The 15,544-nt window shown below is 44.5% G+C and overlaps 1 protein-coding gene across 19 annotated transcripts in view; it reads left to right on the top strand.

Annotated features, from left to right (window-relative positions):
* The first annotated feature begins 285 nt into the window (after positions 1-285).
* The window catches only part of LOC143519515 (uncharacterized), a 29,843-nt gene continuing 14,584 nt past the window's right edge, over positions 286-15,544 (top strand). For 18 of the 19 annotated variants that reach the window (XR_013132453.1, XR_013132454.1, XR_013132452.1 and 15 more), the window contains exons 1-4: positions 286-456; positions 1,460-1,632; positions 2,202-2,353; positions 3,918-4,028. The gene's annotated coding sequence lies outside the window, so the exon portion shown is untranslated. The remainder of the gene's footprint in view (positions 457-1,459; positions 1,633-2,201; positions 2,354-3,917; positions 4,029-15,544) is intronic. The other variant, XM_077013037.1, reaches the window with a different exon arrangement.

Below are 15,544 nucleotides of genomic sequence, written 5' to 3'. Positions count from 1 at the left end.
AACACCATGTTTTCCTCACTTTATCAAAGATGTGGAATTATATGTGAAATCAATATCAGACTCTACGAATGAAAAGGCTCAAAGGACAATTTCTATATGTACCTATTTATGTTTTTGTTTAATTAACACCCCTGGTCGTTTGTTCTCATGTTTGTATACCTGTTTTGTATACCTGTATTGTATTTGAATATTGCCAATAAAAAAAAAAAATAAAAAATAAAATATTATGAATTCGCTCTGTGCACGTGACGCTTCCGCATGCCCATATACCGGCAGTGGCTCGACTACAGAGACACGTCAACAATGACGTTTTACACGCGCTGTTTGCAGGACCTCCCTCGGGTGACGGTCAACGATGTTCATCGGATCGTCAAGACACACATGCCGCGGCTTCTTCGAGCGAGAAAGAGAAAGATTTCAAGATGTACATATCTAGTTATATTGACAACTACGAAGGTGAGTGTTCCGTGTTAGCGCTAGCACACAGCTAAACGTAAATCAGTTAGCGTTAGCATTGTGTGTGTGTGTGTGTGTGTGTGTGTGTGTGTGTGTGTGTGTGTGTGTGTGTGTGTGTGTGTGTGTGTGTGCGTGCGCGTGTGTGTGTGTGTGTGTGTGTGTGTGTGTGTGTGTGTGTGTGTGTGTTAGCTAGCTGGTCGTGTCTGAACACTAAACTTCGTAAGAGCTTAAACTCAAGATCAACACAAACCCGGCGGATCCCTGTGTTTAGCCCGGCCATGACTGGGTTAAACAGCGGAATCTGTGTTTGTAAACAAAGCGCAACTCGACGGTGTTCGCCGACGCGTGTTTGTTTACAAAACAACGAATATTGTGCTTTGTTTACAAACACGGAATCCGCGCCGGAGACTGCTGTTTAACCTGTCTCAGGACTGAGTTATCTCACTTCACTATTAAACACATACTGTGATTAAGTCTATTCTTTTATTTGCATTTTAGTGTGGAACAAAGATCAGGTGACAGGAGAGATGTGTGTGAGGGCGACCTGTTTTAGGTCCATGAAGAAGTCGGAGAAGCCACACAGCTCGAGTGTAGGGTGACAGTGCTTTAGAAGATAGATGCTATGAATGTTGTTTTTAGATTTATGTTTATGGGGATTAAAAACATTTTGTTGGTGAAAATGTGTGAGTAATGTTTTGAGTAATGTTACCTGGCAATGTGAGTATGACTTAATGTCAGGAAAAGTGAATGTTAAAGGCAAAACCCCCAGAAACTGTATTTGTTCAGATGTTTCCTGATTTACTTTATTGTAAATACTATTGAAGCTGGTAAATTGTTGATGTCAAATGAGAGCCACATTAGGCAACACTGTAGACTATTAGTGACAGTGTATTCTAATTATATAGCCTTTCCTGGCTGATTTTATTTTGTAAACAGTTTTTTTTTATTAAATTGCACTTGATACTGTTTCTCATTGTATTTGCTACATTTTGTATTTTTGCAGATTTCTTTAGATGATTCGAGACCTGCTCATGTGTTGCTGGGACAACTTTGTGCAATCATGTGGTGGCATTGCTTTATCAAACTGCACATTATTCACAACTAAGAGTTCCTGCTGTTCCTCCTGTCCTGAGCTGCACAGAGAGTGAGCAGCAATGGCACAAGCCAAGAACTTTGGTAAGTAATAATATTCTAAACTTTGTACATTTGTGTAAAAATGTAGGGTGCTATGAAAAATGTCAATAAACACAGAATACAGTCATATACTAATTATTTTAAATTACAAAGACATCATCTCGGATATTAAGACTGCAAAATGTAATTGATTTTAAAAATAAAAAGCAGATATACCACTGCACTGCTGACAGTGATCCACCACCCATATAATATCTGCTCAGGGGTGGTCTGGGCCATAGATGAGTGGAGTGAAGACAATCAATCTATGCAGAGAAATTGAATTATCTTTAGTTGTTGAACTACAAAGCTGGCCTGACAAGAATTGTGCCAACTAAAGTGGCCAATAATTATACCTACTCACCATAACGGAAGTACTGTTTTGCATAAACAAACTTTAGTATGCATCATTACAGTAACATACAAATGAATATAAAATACCACAGTATAGGTTGAGTTATTCAACCATGCACATTAGCAGTATGAGTATAAATAAATAGTGATCTCTGTAGATATATCTCTGATCATTAGGATCCTCTGCTCTGTAAGTTATGTTGACTGCTCTTACCTAGAAGCAAAGCAGGGCACACTGCAGCTGAAGCGTCATCATAACTACTACTGGCAGATCCAGGGGCAGATGCTCATCACAGGAATGGACTGGTGTGACTTTGTTGTTTTTGCTGAGGAGGACATGTTGGTGCAGCGCATATTGAAAGATGCACAGGTAATTAACACCATTAAACAAAAGGTGGACCATTTCTTATTTCACATATACATGCCCAGATGTCTATAAACTCAGTTTGTATGTTTGTATATATTGTTGTATTTGTTTAAAATGTTCTTATAACCCTGATAAGGATCTGTAGAATAGAAAAACATTTGAATGTCATTGGCACAGTTCTGATATTTTAAAAAACAACTCAATAGACAAATCACAAGCACTTTGTTTCAAAATAAAATTATTTTCCTTCACTTTGTCATTGTTTTACATTTCGTCAAGCTTAAGTACAAACAAGTGAAACATTTATATTAAATATTAAACATTAAAAGTGAAGCCCATTAGATGTGAAGTAACTATTTACAAAAAGTAAGTGGTCATAGTTCAAACTGCAGGAAGTGTACATGAAAAGTAAACACATGGATAACATGCATATGCACCCTTAAATATTTATCACAGGTTTCCAACATTGGTCCTGGAGTACCATTGCCCTGCTGTTTTTCCTTATTTAGTAAACCTACTTCAAATCATGAAAGCCTTAATTGCAGCAGGGAAACATCAGGGGAAATTCAGTAACATTTCTAAAATAATAACAAAAAGCCCTGTACATGAATGTAAAAAGTATTCTTGGGAAAGAGCAAATGTTATATATTCTGTACTCATACAGCCCTTTCCACCATCCGAGGCCCATTTCTTGACAAGAGGACCATTCTGGTAGTTGGAGAGAAGACATGCCACAGTAAACAATTTGATTGATACTTCCTGTGATGGAGAGTGGTATTACAGTGTCAAATAGTTTGTTTTCTTTAATTCGTCTAATCATCCTCTCCACATGTACCCTTAGACGTGCAATATGCTGGGTCTCTCTCACATCATCTTCCAGCATCTGTGTTCTCTTGTGCAGGAAATCAGGCCTCATCAGCTCATCAATTGGTGTTAGCTTCTGGATTGGGCAAAAACAAAGACAAAAGATTAAAATAATATACACAGTCCGGTCACATTATGAACACCCCTAGTAACCATACTGTGAGCGTGGTACTACGAGTGGGTGAATATGGAGGTGGGTTCACTACAGAGAGTGAGGTGAATACAGACATTGGTGTTCCCAATCCAGGTGTTTTAATTGTGTTTTCCAGCAAAGGAGTAAATCACCAATACTAGTAAACGAAAAGAAAAACTGTATAAAAGGAGAACAAACATATAAAAAGTACTCAAGCCCGCAAAGGCTTATAAGCAGTACCTCCAGTAAGCGCTGGCAATCAGCAGCCAGTCTAGCCCCTACGTTTCTTGGGCTCAACACAATAACATCCAATATCAAACAACCAACATTAACCAACCAACCTCAACCTCCTTAGCCTCTGAGAGGAAGGCCTCTTATACTAGTAGCCCCTCCCCTTAATTTAGCTGGGACACACCACTACTACTAGCAGGGGTTACCTACAAACACAAACATGACATACATACATTACTGCAGTAACACAATATATACATAACATTTTACATTTAGTGCACTACTATGACAAGAATAATAATTAATATGTCCATTTGTTGCATACAACTCCGTCCTCAGGTATTCCAGGAACTGTAACCCCCTCCCCTCCTTCAGTAGGCCGAGGGCCCTTCGGCCACTATAAGAGGAGGAGCTGGATGGGCCGCCAGTCCCCTGAGTATCCCGGAACAGGTAAGTACAACATTATAATCAATCACGTGTCTTTTAGAGTCTTGGTGATGGGCCAGAGCTGGATGGCTTAATCACCCCTAGCTTTATCTTTTATTCTTTATTCTTTATTCTTTGGAATAAAGGCTCACGTATGGGAGCCACTTGTCCCAGTCAGAGCCAGTCTCTGACACAAACTTGCAAAGCATGCACTTCAGGGTCTTATTGAAGCGCTCAACCAAGCCGTGGGTGAAAGGGGGTCGTCCTGATGCCTTTTATACCCATTAACGCAAAGACGTCTTTAAGCTGCTTGGACATAAAGTTTGTTCCCTGATCTGTGAGTATTTCACGTGGTATGCCTACTCTGGATATTAACTGTAGAAGGGCATTAACCAGCTGGCGTGTTTTCACTTTACTTAGTGCAAATGCTGCTGGATAGCGCGTTGCATAGTCAGCAATTACTAAAATATAGCGTTTGCCGCTCTGACTCTTGGATAGGGGACCTACTACGTCCATGGCGATCCGTGAAAACGGGACGTCAATAACCGGTAAGCTTATCATGGGTACTCTGTCTGTCTGATTTTCTTTTTGGTGCGGTTAGCTGGCACTCTGGACATGCTTTGCAGAATTCTATTATGTCTAACTGCTGACGTGGCCAGTAGAATCGGTTCGCTATTCTGCTCTGAGTTTTAGCGTGTCCGAGGTGACCTGCTGTTGGGAATTTTCTTCTCCGACCCAGACGGGCCCCAACACCGCCCCGATGAACCGACTGGTTTTTGACTGAGTGGTCCAAGCAAAGTCTTGACAACAAAAGTTCTTTTAAAATGATTTATATAGAATATTAATGAATGCAATATAATAGAAGTATACGTGGTACAAACTCTTCAGTGCACTGGTGCTAGTTGCCTAGGAATCTACCTAACCCAAGTGGATCTCAGCAGTGTCCAAGCGAAAAGCCTCTCGTGCTGGGCGATGTCCTTTCTTTCATACTCTCTGTCCATAAGTTTCGATTTGTTAAGTTTCGATAACTCCCCAATCCTGGCTGCTCTCCATGGAAAATCACCTGCTCCTCTTCTCCCAGCCTGTGTGCCTGGTTATCTAAAAACTGCTTGCTACACATCCTGCACTGAATAGGCCCCTTCTGTTCTCCTCAAGGCCACTGAGGCCTCCTTACTCCTGCTTTCCCACAGTCTTCCTGAAAAACACTAAATTGACACATCAAGTTATTAGCCTTTAATTTTCTTTTTTCCAACATTCCCCCTTTTAGACCAAAACATTGGTCTAACTCTAGTCTAATACTAAAATCTATCTAGCCCAGTGCACTTATTAAAAGAAAGACAATCATAAAAATCCCTAAATGTGTATACATTCATAGTGTGACTATGTCAGTTAGTACAATGTCTATGTGTTCTTTTATGTGATTGTTGGGTTCTGGATCACTCCCCAGTCGTGGGCCGAGACCTTTCAGACTATTCGGAGATGCCCCCCTTCATCTCCCACGGTCTCGTGACTTGACGTTGTCCCCGAGACCCAGGTCCCGCCTGGTGGGAGATCACCTCGACCCGTTCTATTAATGTGCCCATGTGTCATGCATATTACTTTTAAACTAGTGAATCAGCTTTCATGTGCTGTTGGTTGTGCTCTAATGTGTGGTGCGTCTTCATTCTTCATCAGTCGCTGACGCTGCCAATACCTACAAAGCAAGCATAATTAATCAAAAACAACAAGTTGTTCACACAGAATCGTCTTCTTCAGATGATATGTCATCATCATCCTCCACCATCAGTGCCATGGTGTATGGTGGTGGGTTCTTTGCATCCCCCTTCTCAATCGCGGCTGTGATCAACCTTTGGGTGAGAGATCTGATACATGGTATACAACAACATCCACAAATAACAACAATTGCAATAAACACTGCTACTGACATAAACAAGGACATAATTAGTGCCTTCCATTTCCCAAACACCTTCGTGAACCACTCCTCCATGGGGTTACTGATACCTGAGGCCTCCTGCATCTCCTTAGATAAAGCCTTCAGTCCGTCCAGAGCTCTGGTCACCGACCCGTCCGGTGCGGTGTTATTGGGAATGAAGGTACAACAGTTGTCGCCAAACATGAAACATACACCCCCTTTTTCCGCCAGGAGCATATCTAGAGCCATTCTGTTTTGTACGGCCATCAGTGAGGTAGCTCTCAGTTGTTCGCTCAGCCCCTCTATTGCGTCTCTCGTTAGGTTGGTTAATCTCAGTACATTGTAATGGACAAAGTTGATCCTATCTACATTCTTGTTCGGTGTTACTGGAAACAAGGCTGATATAATTGGAATGTTCTCAAAGCCCGTAGCTATTTGATCAACTAGCTTGTATTCATTGGGAACCCCCCCGAGGCACTCCTATGGAGTCAATGTATGTTGGTGACCCTATGGACAAATCAAAGGCATCACGCTTCTTTCTCCCTTGGGCGGTAGCAGGCTGCGGTGTGATTTCCCTCAGCCCTATCATTGTTATTGGTGTGATTAGTCTTACCATAGCACAGATTGCTTTAGCTCTTCCTGGTAGTAATGCCAACAGAGTGTGTCCTCCGCAGTACCACCAGATCCCTGCCCGGGCTACTCTCCCTATCCCCGGGACCTTCGTTGTGGCGTTACACCAATCTGGTTCAATTTCTCCCACACTCATGATTGCGTCTTTCTCGGTCAAGTTAAAACATTGGTATTGTCCTTTAAGTTTTACTGGCACGAAAGGAGCGTTACCTCCTTCCAAATTTTTGACATACGGAAAAATACTGTCCAGGCTGGAACAATTTGAGGTCGTAATACTTCTCACCTTAGTTAAATTCAACATACACTGATATCCTACTGGATCTGTTTCAGGATTCAGTGGGGCTGGTGAGGTCATTAACGCGGGTCGGGCCGCTGCACAGGCCACACAACCTTCTAACCCATTTTCTCTACTGTTTTGTTCTAGCCATGACAACCACAAATTCGAGCCGCTGTAACCGGTTGCTAATTCTATTAACTGCTGGGACGATAATTTAGTGAAATCTGTGGTTAGAGTGAACTTGTCTGCTGAATCCTCCATCTTCTCTATTTCTGCCTCAGGTTTTGCTGGGCTGAGTGGCTTGGGTTTGGCTAAATAGCTGAGTTTAATTATTCCCCATATGTCACGTCCTGATTGTTCCACCCCCAGGGTGAAGTACAACGGTCTGTTATTACCCCATATCTGCCCATTCCATTTGACAGAAAAAGTCACTGGATTTTGGGACACGTGATAATCTCGCTGAAACGACACATCGACCCACCATTTGCTCAAAGAGGTCGTGGAAGGGTTACCTTTCTTATCTCCTAATGTCGGTTTCCATCTCCCCGAGTACTTTATCACCGACCCCCAACCAGGACACCAGTCTGCACTATAGAAACTCCCCCTTCCATGACAGCCCGCATTAACTTGATTGGTCCAACATATGTACAAATCACATCCTCTGTATGAGGCATTGGCTCCCCCGCAGTCCACTACCTCACATAAGTCAAAAGTCCAGCTCGAGGCTGTACCATCTCTATAACTCAATTCCACACCTCCGTATGTCCGTACACACCGGTCCTTGGACTGTCCTACTGGCCTGGTTCCCGCTCCTCTTGGTTTTCTTACTTTAAAGTCTATTTTCTCTGGTTTGGTCGCGTTTACTAGCGGGTTAGGGCTGTGGATCTCATCGGGCCTCACCTCTTTGCAGACAGTGTGATTGTCGTCCCACCGACACAAAGTTACGTTCACGTTATTGGGTTGTTTCTGATTTCCTACACTAAATATCACCACTGCTCCTATTATCACCGCGGCTAGAAATGTTCCCCCCCATAGCCAAGTCCATGTTCTCAAAGTTAATCTCCCTACTCTAACATATTGTTGGTACTGAGCCTCATCTGGACGTCCCACACGTCCCGACAACATGTCTCTTATTTCCCACAGTTCCATCCTAGGATGGAAGATGATGCACCACCACCTTGGTACCGGTTGGTTTAAGTAAAGTTTTAATGATTTCACAGTCCTCCAGTCTAATCCGTCTAATCCACAACCCAGCTTCGGTATGGCTAGAGTGTTAATGTTCAATGATATTAACAATGTGGCCAGGTGTTGTATGCTTGAAATCAGATCTCCTAATTCTGGCTTCTCCCTGTAATATCTTTTGGTCACTAAATGGAATATGATGTGTGTCTGTGTGGTTTGTGTGGCACACTTGCCTATGTGCACCTTGGCTATACCTGTAGTGCCAAACGCTTGTCTGATCTGCAGAGCCACTCCAGCTCCCAGGTTCAGGTCTGCGCTCACACAGTGTGCTATAGCCTCACAGTCAGTCTCCAACAGGTCTCCTTCACCTTCCTCCCACCAGTCCTCGGCTGTGATGTATTCTCTGTAAAAAGCTACACTGGGGTCGGTACTCACCACCAACTCCTTCCCTGGGGCTTCTCCTGTCTCCTCCAAGTGTGTCTTGATCTCTCCTGTGGTTCTTGTTGGTTCTTTTGCTGCAACACAGTGTGAAATGTGGTACCAAGTCTTACCTTTGTCTTTCCTCACTTTCACTGAGTGCTCGTTGGCACCTTCAACCTCCCACGGGCCTGTCCACCGTGGCTCGTTCCACTTCCTCTTGTGCACCTTGATCCTTACCCAATCCCCTGGCTTCACCTTCACCTTGGGTGATTCCAGGTCTTCTTTTCCTTTTTCCTGTTGAACAGACTTATTGATTTCACAAAGCAATTTGGTTAATTCTCTCATGGACTCTGACATCTCCTGTTCCTGGATTTCCAAAGCTGGTCCCTCAATCCTTGGTCGAGGGCACCCTGGCATGGGTCGTCCTGTCATGAGCTGGTGTGGTGAGAGATTGTATTCTCCCGTGGGGGTCGCTCTCATGGACATCAACACTAGTGGCAGCGCCTGAACCCAGTCCATGTCTCCTGCTGCGCACACTTTGGCCAGTTTAGTCTTAATGGTCTGGTTGGCTCTCTCCACCAACCCCTGTGACTGTGGGTGGTAGACAGTGCCAAACTTGTGGGTTAGGCCCAGCTTTTGTTCTACTTCTGCCAAGTGTTTGTTATCAAAGTGGGACCCATTGTCACTCCTAATCACTTTTGGTAGGCCGTACCTGGGAATCAACTCATTTTGCAACCATTTTATGACTGATTTTGAATCTTCCTTTTTGGTGGGTATAGCTTCTACCCACTTGGTGAATCTGTCTACCATGACCAACAGGTACCTGTACCCCCTTACCCTGTTGTCTGGCCCCATGTCTGTGTAATCGATCACAATCTCCTCAAATGGCCCCGTGGGCACTGGGTATCCTCCAATTCTCACCCGGTATGGTTTCTTCACATTGTATGACTGACAGATATCGCATTCGCTCACGTATTGCTTCACGTGGTCTCTGAGGTATGGATGCCACCATAAACATTCTAATTTGGTCACCATGGCCGACACTCCGGAGTGAGTAGGCCCATGTGCTTCGCATAGTATCAATTTCATCTTCTCTAAGGGCAAAACTACTCTCCCTTCTGGACTCCTCCAGAGTCCTTTAGTGACTGTGGCTCCCCGGTCTATCCACAATTGCTTCTCATAGACCGTGGCTTGTTCTTGGATCTGTGCCAGGTGGCTCTCCGTCAACTCAGGCATGTTATGAGTTTCCAGCAACAACAAGCTCTGTGGGTTGTACCCTCCAGCAGCTTTGGCTGCTCTGTCAGCAGCTTCATTACCTCTAGAAACAAAACTGTCATTACCCTGATGTCCTCTTACCTTTATCACAGCCACTTCTTTGGGTAACATGATAGCTTCACTCAACTCATGTACTGCTCTCAAATGTTTGATTGGCTGTCCTGTGGCGTTAGTGTACCCATTATCCATCCACCTGACTAGTTCATGGTGGATGACCCCATGCACGTATGCTGAATCTGTGTAAATGTTCACAATCTGACCTGACGCGTGTTCCAGTGCTCTAGTGAGTGCGACCATTTCTGCCAGCTGAGCTGAAGCTGGTTGTGGAACCACTCCTGATTCCACCTCCTCCCACTCTTCCCCACATGCTTGTACCACAGCATAAGAGGCCTTCAGTTCGTTACCTTGTCTCCAACAACTCCCATCTGAACAGAGTTCCCATGCTCCTGGTTTAGTAATTCTGACCTTGTGCAGTTCTGGTCTGAGCTGAATGTATCTTTCTGTGGCGTCAGCGCAGTCATGTGGTGTCGCATCTTCTGCTACTTCAATGTTATCAGTCAGATTCACAAGTTTTGACGCAGTGTTGTACGTGATGTGTGGCTGTGTGAGTATGGCTTTTATCTTGTTCTGTCGTGCTCTTGACAAAGAAAAGGCTTGTGAGTTTATGAACGCCATTACTCCGTGATTGGTGCTGACTATTAGTGGGTGACACATTACCAAGTGTGCTGTCTTCTCTATCGCTGTGGTGAGTCCTGCCATGTATGTTGTGCATGGTCCTGTTCCTATCACTGGTTGATCTAATTTGGAACTGTGAAAAAATAAAATGTTCCTTCCTTCACTCTCCCCCTTCTGAAAGAGACAAGCATGAACATGATTGTCTCTTACAGAAACATTTAAATGAAAAGGTTGTGTGTAGTCTGGTGCTGCTAATTCAGTAGCGCTAGCAAGTGCTTGTTTCAGAGTTATGAAATCCCTCTCTGCCTCAACCGTCCAGTCAAGCTCCACCTTCCCGTTACTCAGACCTTTTGACACTGCGAGTTTTCTGAGGCTGTGAGCTAAATCACTGTAGTTAGGTATGTAGTTGCGGCAGTAGCCTGTCAGGCCTAAAAATGACATCATTTGGGACACTGTAGTGGGCTTTGGAAATGACAGTATTGACTGTCTCTGATTTGGAGTCAGGGTGTGACCTTTGTGTGAGATGTTTCTCCCCAGAAAGGTGACCATCGGCCTGGCCACCTGGAGTTTTGACTTGTTCACTTTGTAACCTAATTCAGCTAACAAGGTTAGAATGGTTATGGTGTCTCTAAGGCACTTATCAGGTGAAGTACTAGCTATTAACAAATCGTCCACGAACTGTATTAGTACGGTGTTAGAGTCAATCAAATCATTGTCAGTTAATCTAGACAGATCTTTCAACAGACATTGATTGAAGATGCCTGGTGAGTCTTTGTAGCCTTGAGGTAGCCTGTTGTATGTGTACTGTTGACCTTTAAAGGTAAACGCAAAAATGTCTTTCACATTCTCATCAATTGGTATAGAAAAGAAAGCATTAGCTAAATCTATGCATGAAAAGCTGCAGTGTTCAGTCGTTAGGTTCTGCAAAGATCGATAGGGGTCAGGTACTGGTATGTTCTCAGTTACAGTGACATCATTAATGCGCCTCAAATCATGCACCATACGATACTCATCTTTTCCAGGTTTTTTAACAGGTAGTATGGGCGTGTTCCACGGTGACGTCGTGGGTTTCAGAACTCCAACTTTGATCAAATCTGCAATGGTGTCTGTAATACCTGCCATGGCTTCTGGCTTGATTCGGTACTGTGGCTGATGAACGACTGTTTCTCCTGGCTTTAACCTAATAGGAGCCATGTGGTGTGATGCACATCCTACATCTACCTTTGTCGTGGTCCACAAGTTGGCTGGGACCGTCTCTAGTTGTTCTTTGGCCTGGGGGTGATCCAACAGTGCTCTGCCGTGTGTGGCTGTCAGGGGCTGGTTACAGAAGTACGCCAAGTCACTGGTGTCACATGCGACTCTCCAGTACTTACCATCCGACGTACCCTCTACCCCTGGCAGACAGGTTGGGCGAAACTGTTCCTTCATGGCAGTGGCCAGCATGGGGCCCAGCTCACGAGGTTCGTGTCCAGCCGAGACCAACAGCGAGACATGTGGTAGTGAATCCTGCTGGTCCGGGTTTCTCCAGTACGTCATCTGTTCTCCTGTTAACACAACTAGTGCAGCCACACCTTCAGGTCCAACAATCATTGATTCACAAATTATATTTTGTAATTGACCTTCAATGTTATTCCACAGCTGTCCGTAAACCCCATCCTCCCCTCTGATGTAATTAAAAGTGCAGTGTGTGCTGTCTATTGGTGGGGTCATACTCTGAAGTGACAGGAACCATGGTTTCCATAAATTAAACGTGTAAAGCAAATTTTTTGCAGTTGCTTGTTCCTCAGGATGTTGTAATGTGGCCCAGTAAATGTGAGCTGGGCCGTCTGCTGCTTGTTGATTAAGTATTCTGAGGCGCTCATCGTGGTTGGTGACAGAGACAGCTAATTTACCTTCACTCGGTGTGCATTCAATAATGGCTGAAAATTGACACAACAAATCTCTACCTAACAAATTAATTGGGCACTGTTCTGAAAACAAAAATGTGTGCTCGACCTGTGGGCCTGAGCCCACTGACACCTTCAAGGGCACAGTCAGTGGCTGCAGTGTAGTTTTTCCCAGAAATCCAGTAGTGGATAGTGACATCTTCGACAAGTAGCCTTTCCACTTCCTGTCTGTTAAGACTGACGTGGTGGCTCCCGTGTCGACTAAGAACTCCACTGGCTCCCCCTCCACCAATAGACATACAACTGGTTCACTGCATGTGGGGGAACTGGACATCGGGCAGCTTCATTGGCCACCAGGTGGCGCTGGCATGTATTGCATGCCAGGAGGCACAACCTGTTGTCCTTGTGTGAGTGCGGGTTTCTGCTGGTAATTTACGTTTTGGGGTTGCTGGTACTGTATTGGCTGTTGATACTGTACTGGTTGTTGCTGCTGATACTGCATTGGTTGCTGGTATGCTGGCTGTTGCTGCATCGGCTGCTGGTACAGCATTGGCTGCTGCTGCTGCGTCATCGGACAATCTCTTGCCCAGTGGCCCATCTGGCCACAACCAAAACAGCCGTTGCTTTGTGTGGTTTGGAAGTTCCCTGCTCTGCCTCCCCTGAATCTACCTTTGGACCTGCCTCTGCCTCGGTATGGGCCTGCCTGGGCGTAGTAACCGGGCTGTTGTGGCGCCGCCCAGCTGTTGACCTGTTGTGGCATAACATAAGGTTGCATCATGGGTTGTATGGGTTGCATCACTGGTTGCGCGGGCGGCTCTACGGCCACTGCCTGTACAGAAGTGTCTTCCTTTGACACTAATTGCTTTTTAGGCTTTGAATTGTCCTTCTCCCTTAACAATTTAAGTAATGCATCTTTCATCAACTTATCAGTGTTTTCGCCCTTCTCTGCCTCACGCTTCATATGGTGTGTAATTGCAGCTTCCCATTCACTGTCTTCCTTTTGATCCAGCGCGACCACATCTTTCAGTTTCGTTTGCACTCCCTCAGATAAACTCGCCACGACCGCTGCTCTGTACATAGCCCGCACTGGGATTGATTTATCATGCCTAACGCCAGTTTTAGCTTGCCAGATTTCTTTGCACCTATCTAAGTACGACATCGGGTCTTCATCTTCTTTAGGTTTAACCCCTGATAAGGCTGCCGTGTCAAACGTGTCCTGATTCTGCAATCTCAGCTGTCCCCACAAAGCACTTCTTATTCTACCGAACGGAGCCTCATCGGCCAGATGCTCTGTTCCAGCCGCCTTCTCGGCTGTAGACAACATACTTAAAACTCCCATGGCTTTAAACAATGTTCTTATGTCTCCCAAACCCAACATGTCCCCAGCCGTGTACTGTTCAAATTTAGACAAGAAATACTGAATGCCCTTTTTAGGATTGGGTAATTTATCTATCATAGTGTGCAAATCTCTGTGTGTCCACGGAGCGTATGTGTGTGCGTAACTGCTCCCTGGCACTGCCATTATCGGATAATGACCACCAGGGGTCGACATGTTCTTGGCTTTTGATCGCGTGACTACACCGTGCCTGTCATAGTAGGCGGGCACTCTCACCCATTCCTCGGATTCAGACAGGTTAATACATTCATCTCCCACCTCGCTCTCCTCTGAAGAGGGAGTTTTCACTCGTCTGTTCGCCCCACCCTCGTCATTCTCCGCTTCCCATTCTAAATTTTCACCAGTCACAATCAATGTATCTCTACAGTCAGGTGCGCCTCTATTTCTCCTTTTATCATCCGCAGCGCATTTCTTTTGCTGTCTCGCACGCTCTTTTTCCAACTTAGCCTCTTCCTGCCTGATGGCCTTCTCCACGTCACAGACCACTTTCTCTGCTCTGTTCAACGTCTGTTCGAACCGGGTGGGGGCACTCAGACTCAAACTCTCATCCATTCGCTGTTCAATTCTTTGCAATGCATTATTTATCTCTGTTTCTCCAGCTTTCTCGCGATCACGGTCTTCGAGCCTCGCTAGTCTACTCTCTATTTTATCCATAGCCACATCACTGACAACCTCCATTACCACTTGTCTCCCCTCATCACATTCACGCTCTCTCACTGATTTTGGACGTGCAGAAGCCCCGTCCACATCAACGTCACTCATTTCACTCACAGACACAGGCATCATCAGCGCTGCACGCGGACATTGAGGAGCACTGGGTTCACACGCTTTTTCTGCATAGGGAGGGGGCACAGGGAGTTCTGTCTTTTTGGTTTCAAATCGTTCTTTATCATTAATCTTCTGACAAATTTTTCGAAATGTTCTCACGTACGACAAATAAGTTTCAGCTTCTTCCAGCTGGATTTTACGCTTTTGCTTAGTTAGGGCTCCGCTAGCCTCTAATCTTTTTTTCTCTTTATTAACCTGTGTGACCCAATGCTTCTCGATGTGCTCCCAATCAACCTGATACACACCGCGATCATCCGGGTCTGGCCACAACCCTTCGGATCGCATCTTCTCAAAACATTTTTTCACATACATCACTGTGTCTGACCTCATTTTCGGCACAGCACGTTTCTCCATAGTATCAACCAAATAATCCTCCAAACCCTTAATGTTATCCATGATATAACTCCGGTTTTTAAACTACTTCCAAATTACTTTTGCTTCGATTCGATTCAGTAAATTTTAAAACTTTTTCGTTGTACTCACTAGCACTTTAATACCCCCAAATTAATTCAGTAAACTTTATCACTTTATCGTCGTGTTCGCAAGCGCTTTAATTCGCCAGCGCGCACCCCAAGGGCAGACAGACACAAGTTAATATCTCCACACTCCAAACAACTTCAGCTCAACACAGCTCACGCGAGTTTCACTTCCAGCACTTAAATCGTACGTTTACGGAGCGTCATAAACCAAATTATAATTTCATGCATGAAAATATATAATAATTTTTGTTTTACACTTTAACCTCTTATGAAATGTTTCTCTTGTGCTTGTGTACACAATGATGAACGTCTTTCTTGGGGGCTCATGCAATTTACTCAGGGGTTCAAATGTCCTCACATAAGAGGCTCATGGATTTATGGGCGTGGGTTTGTAAGTCCCCCAATGAAAGGCTCTCAAGTTTTATTATAGCACGTATGCTCAAACAATTTATACAGGTCTTTATTCAACATAAAACCACACGGTACATGAAAACCAACCCAACACTGCAATTTTGCAAACACGCATACACAGATACAGCTGTAGTTTCACCAATCACGCACGCAATTTCAACAAAACACA

This window comes from Brachyhypopomus gauderio, chromosome 7, assembly GCF_052324685.1.
Source record: "Brachyhypopomus gauderio isolate BG-103 chromosome 7, BGAUD_0.2, whole genome shotgun sequence".
NCBI classification, from domain to species: domain Eukaryota; kingdom Metazoa; phylum Chordata; class Actinopteri; order Gymnotiformes; family Hypopomidae; genus Brachyhypopomus; species Brachyhypopomus gauderio.
The sequence above is the reverse complement of the archived record's forward strand: the minus strand, read 5'-3'. Positions and strand labels throughout refer to the sequence as shown.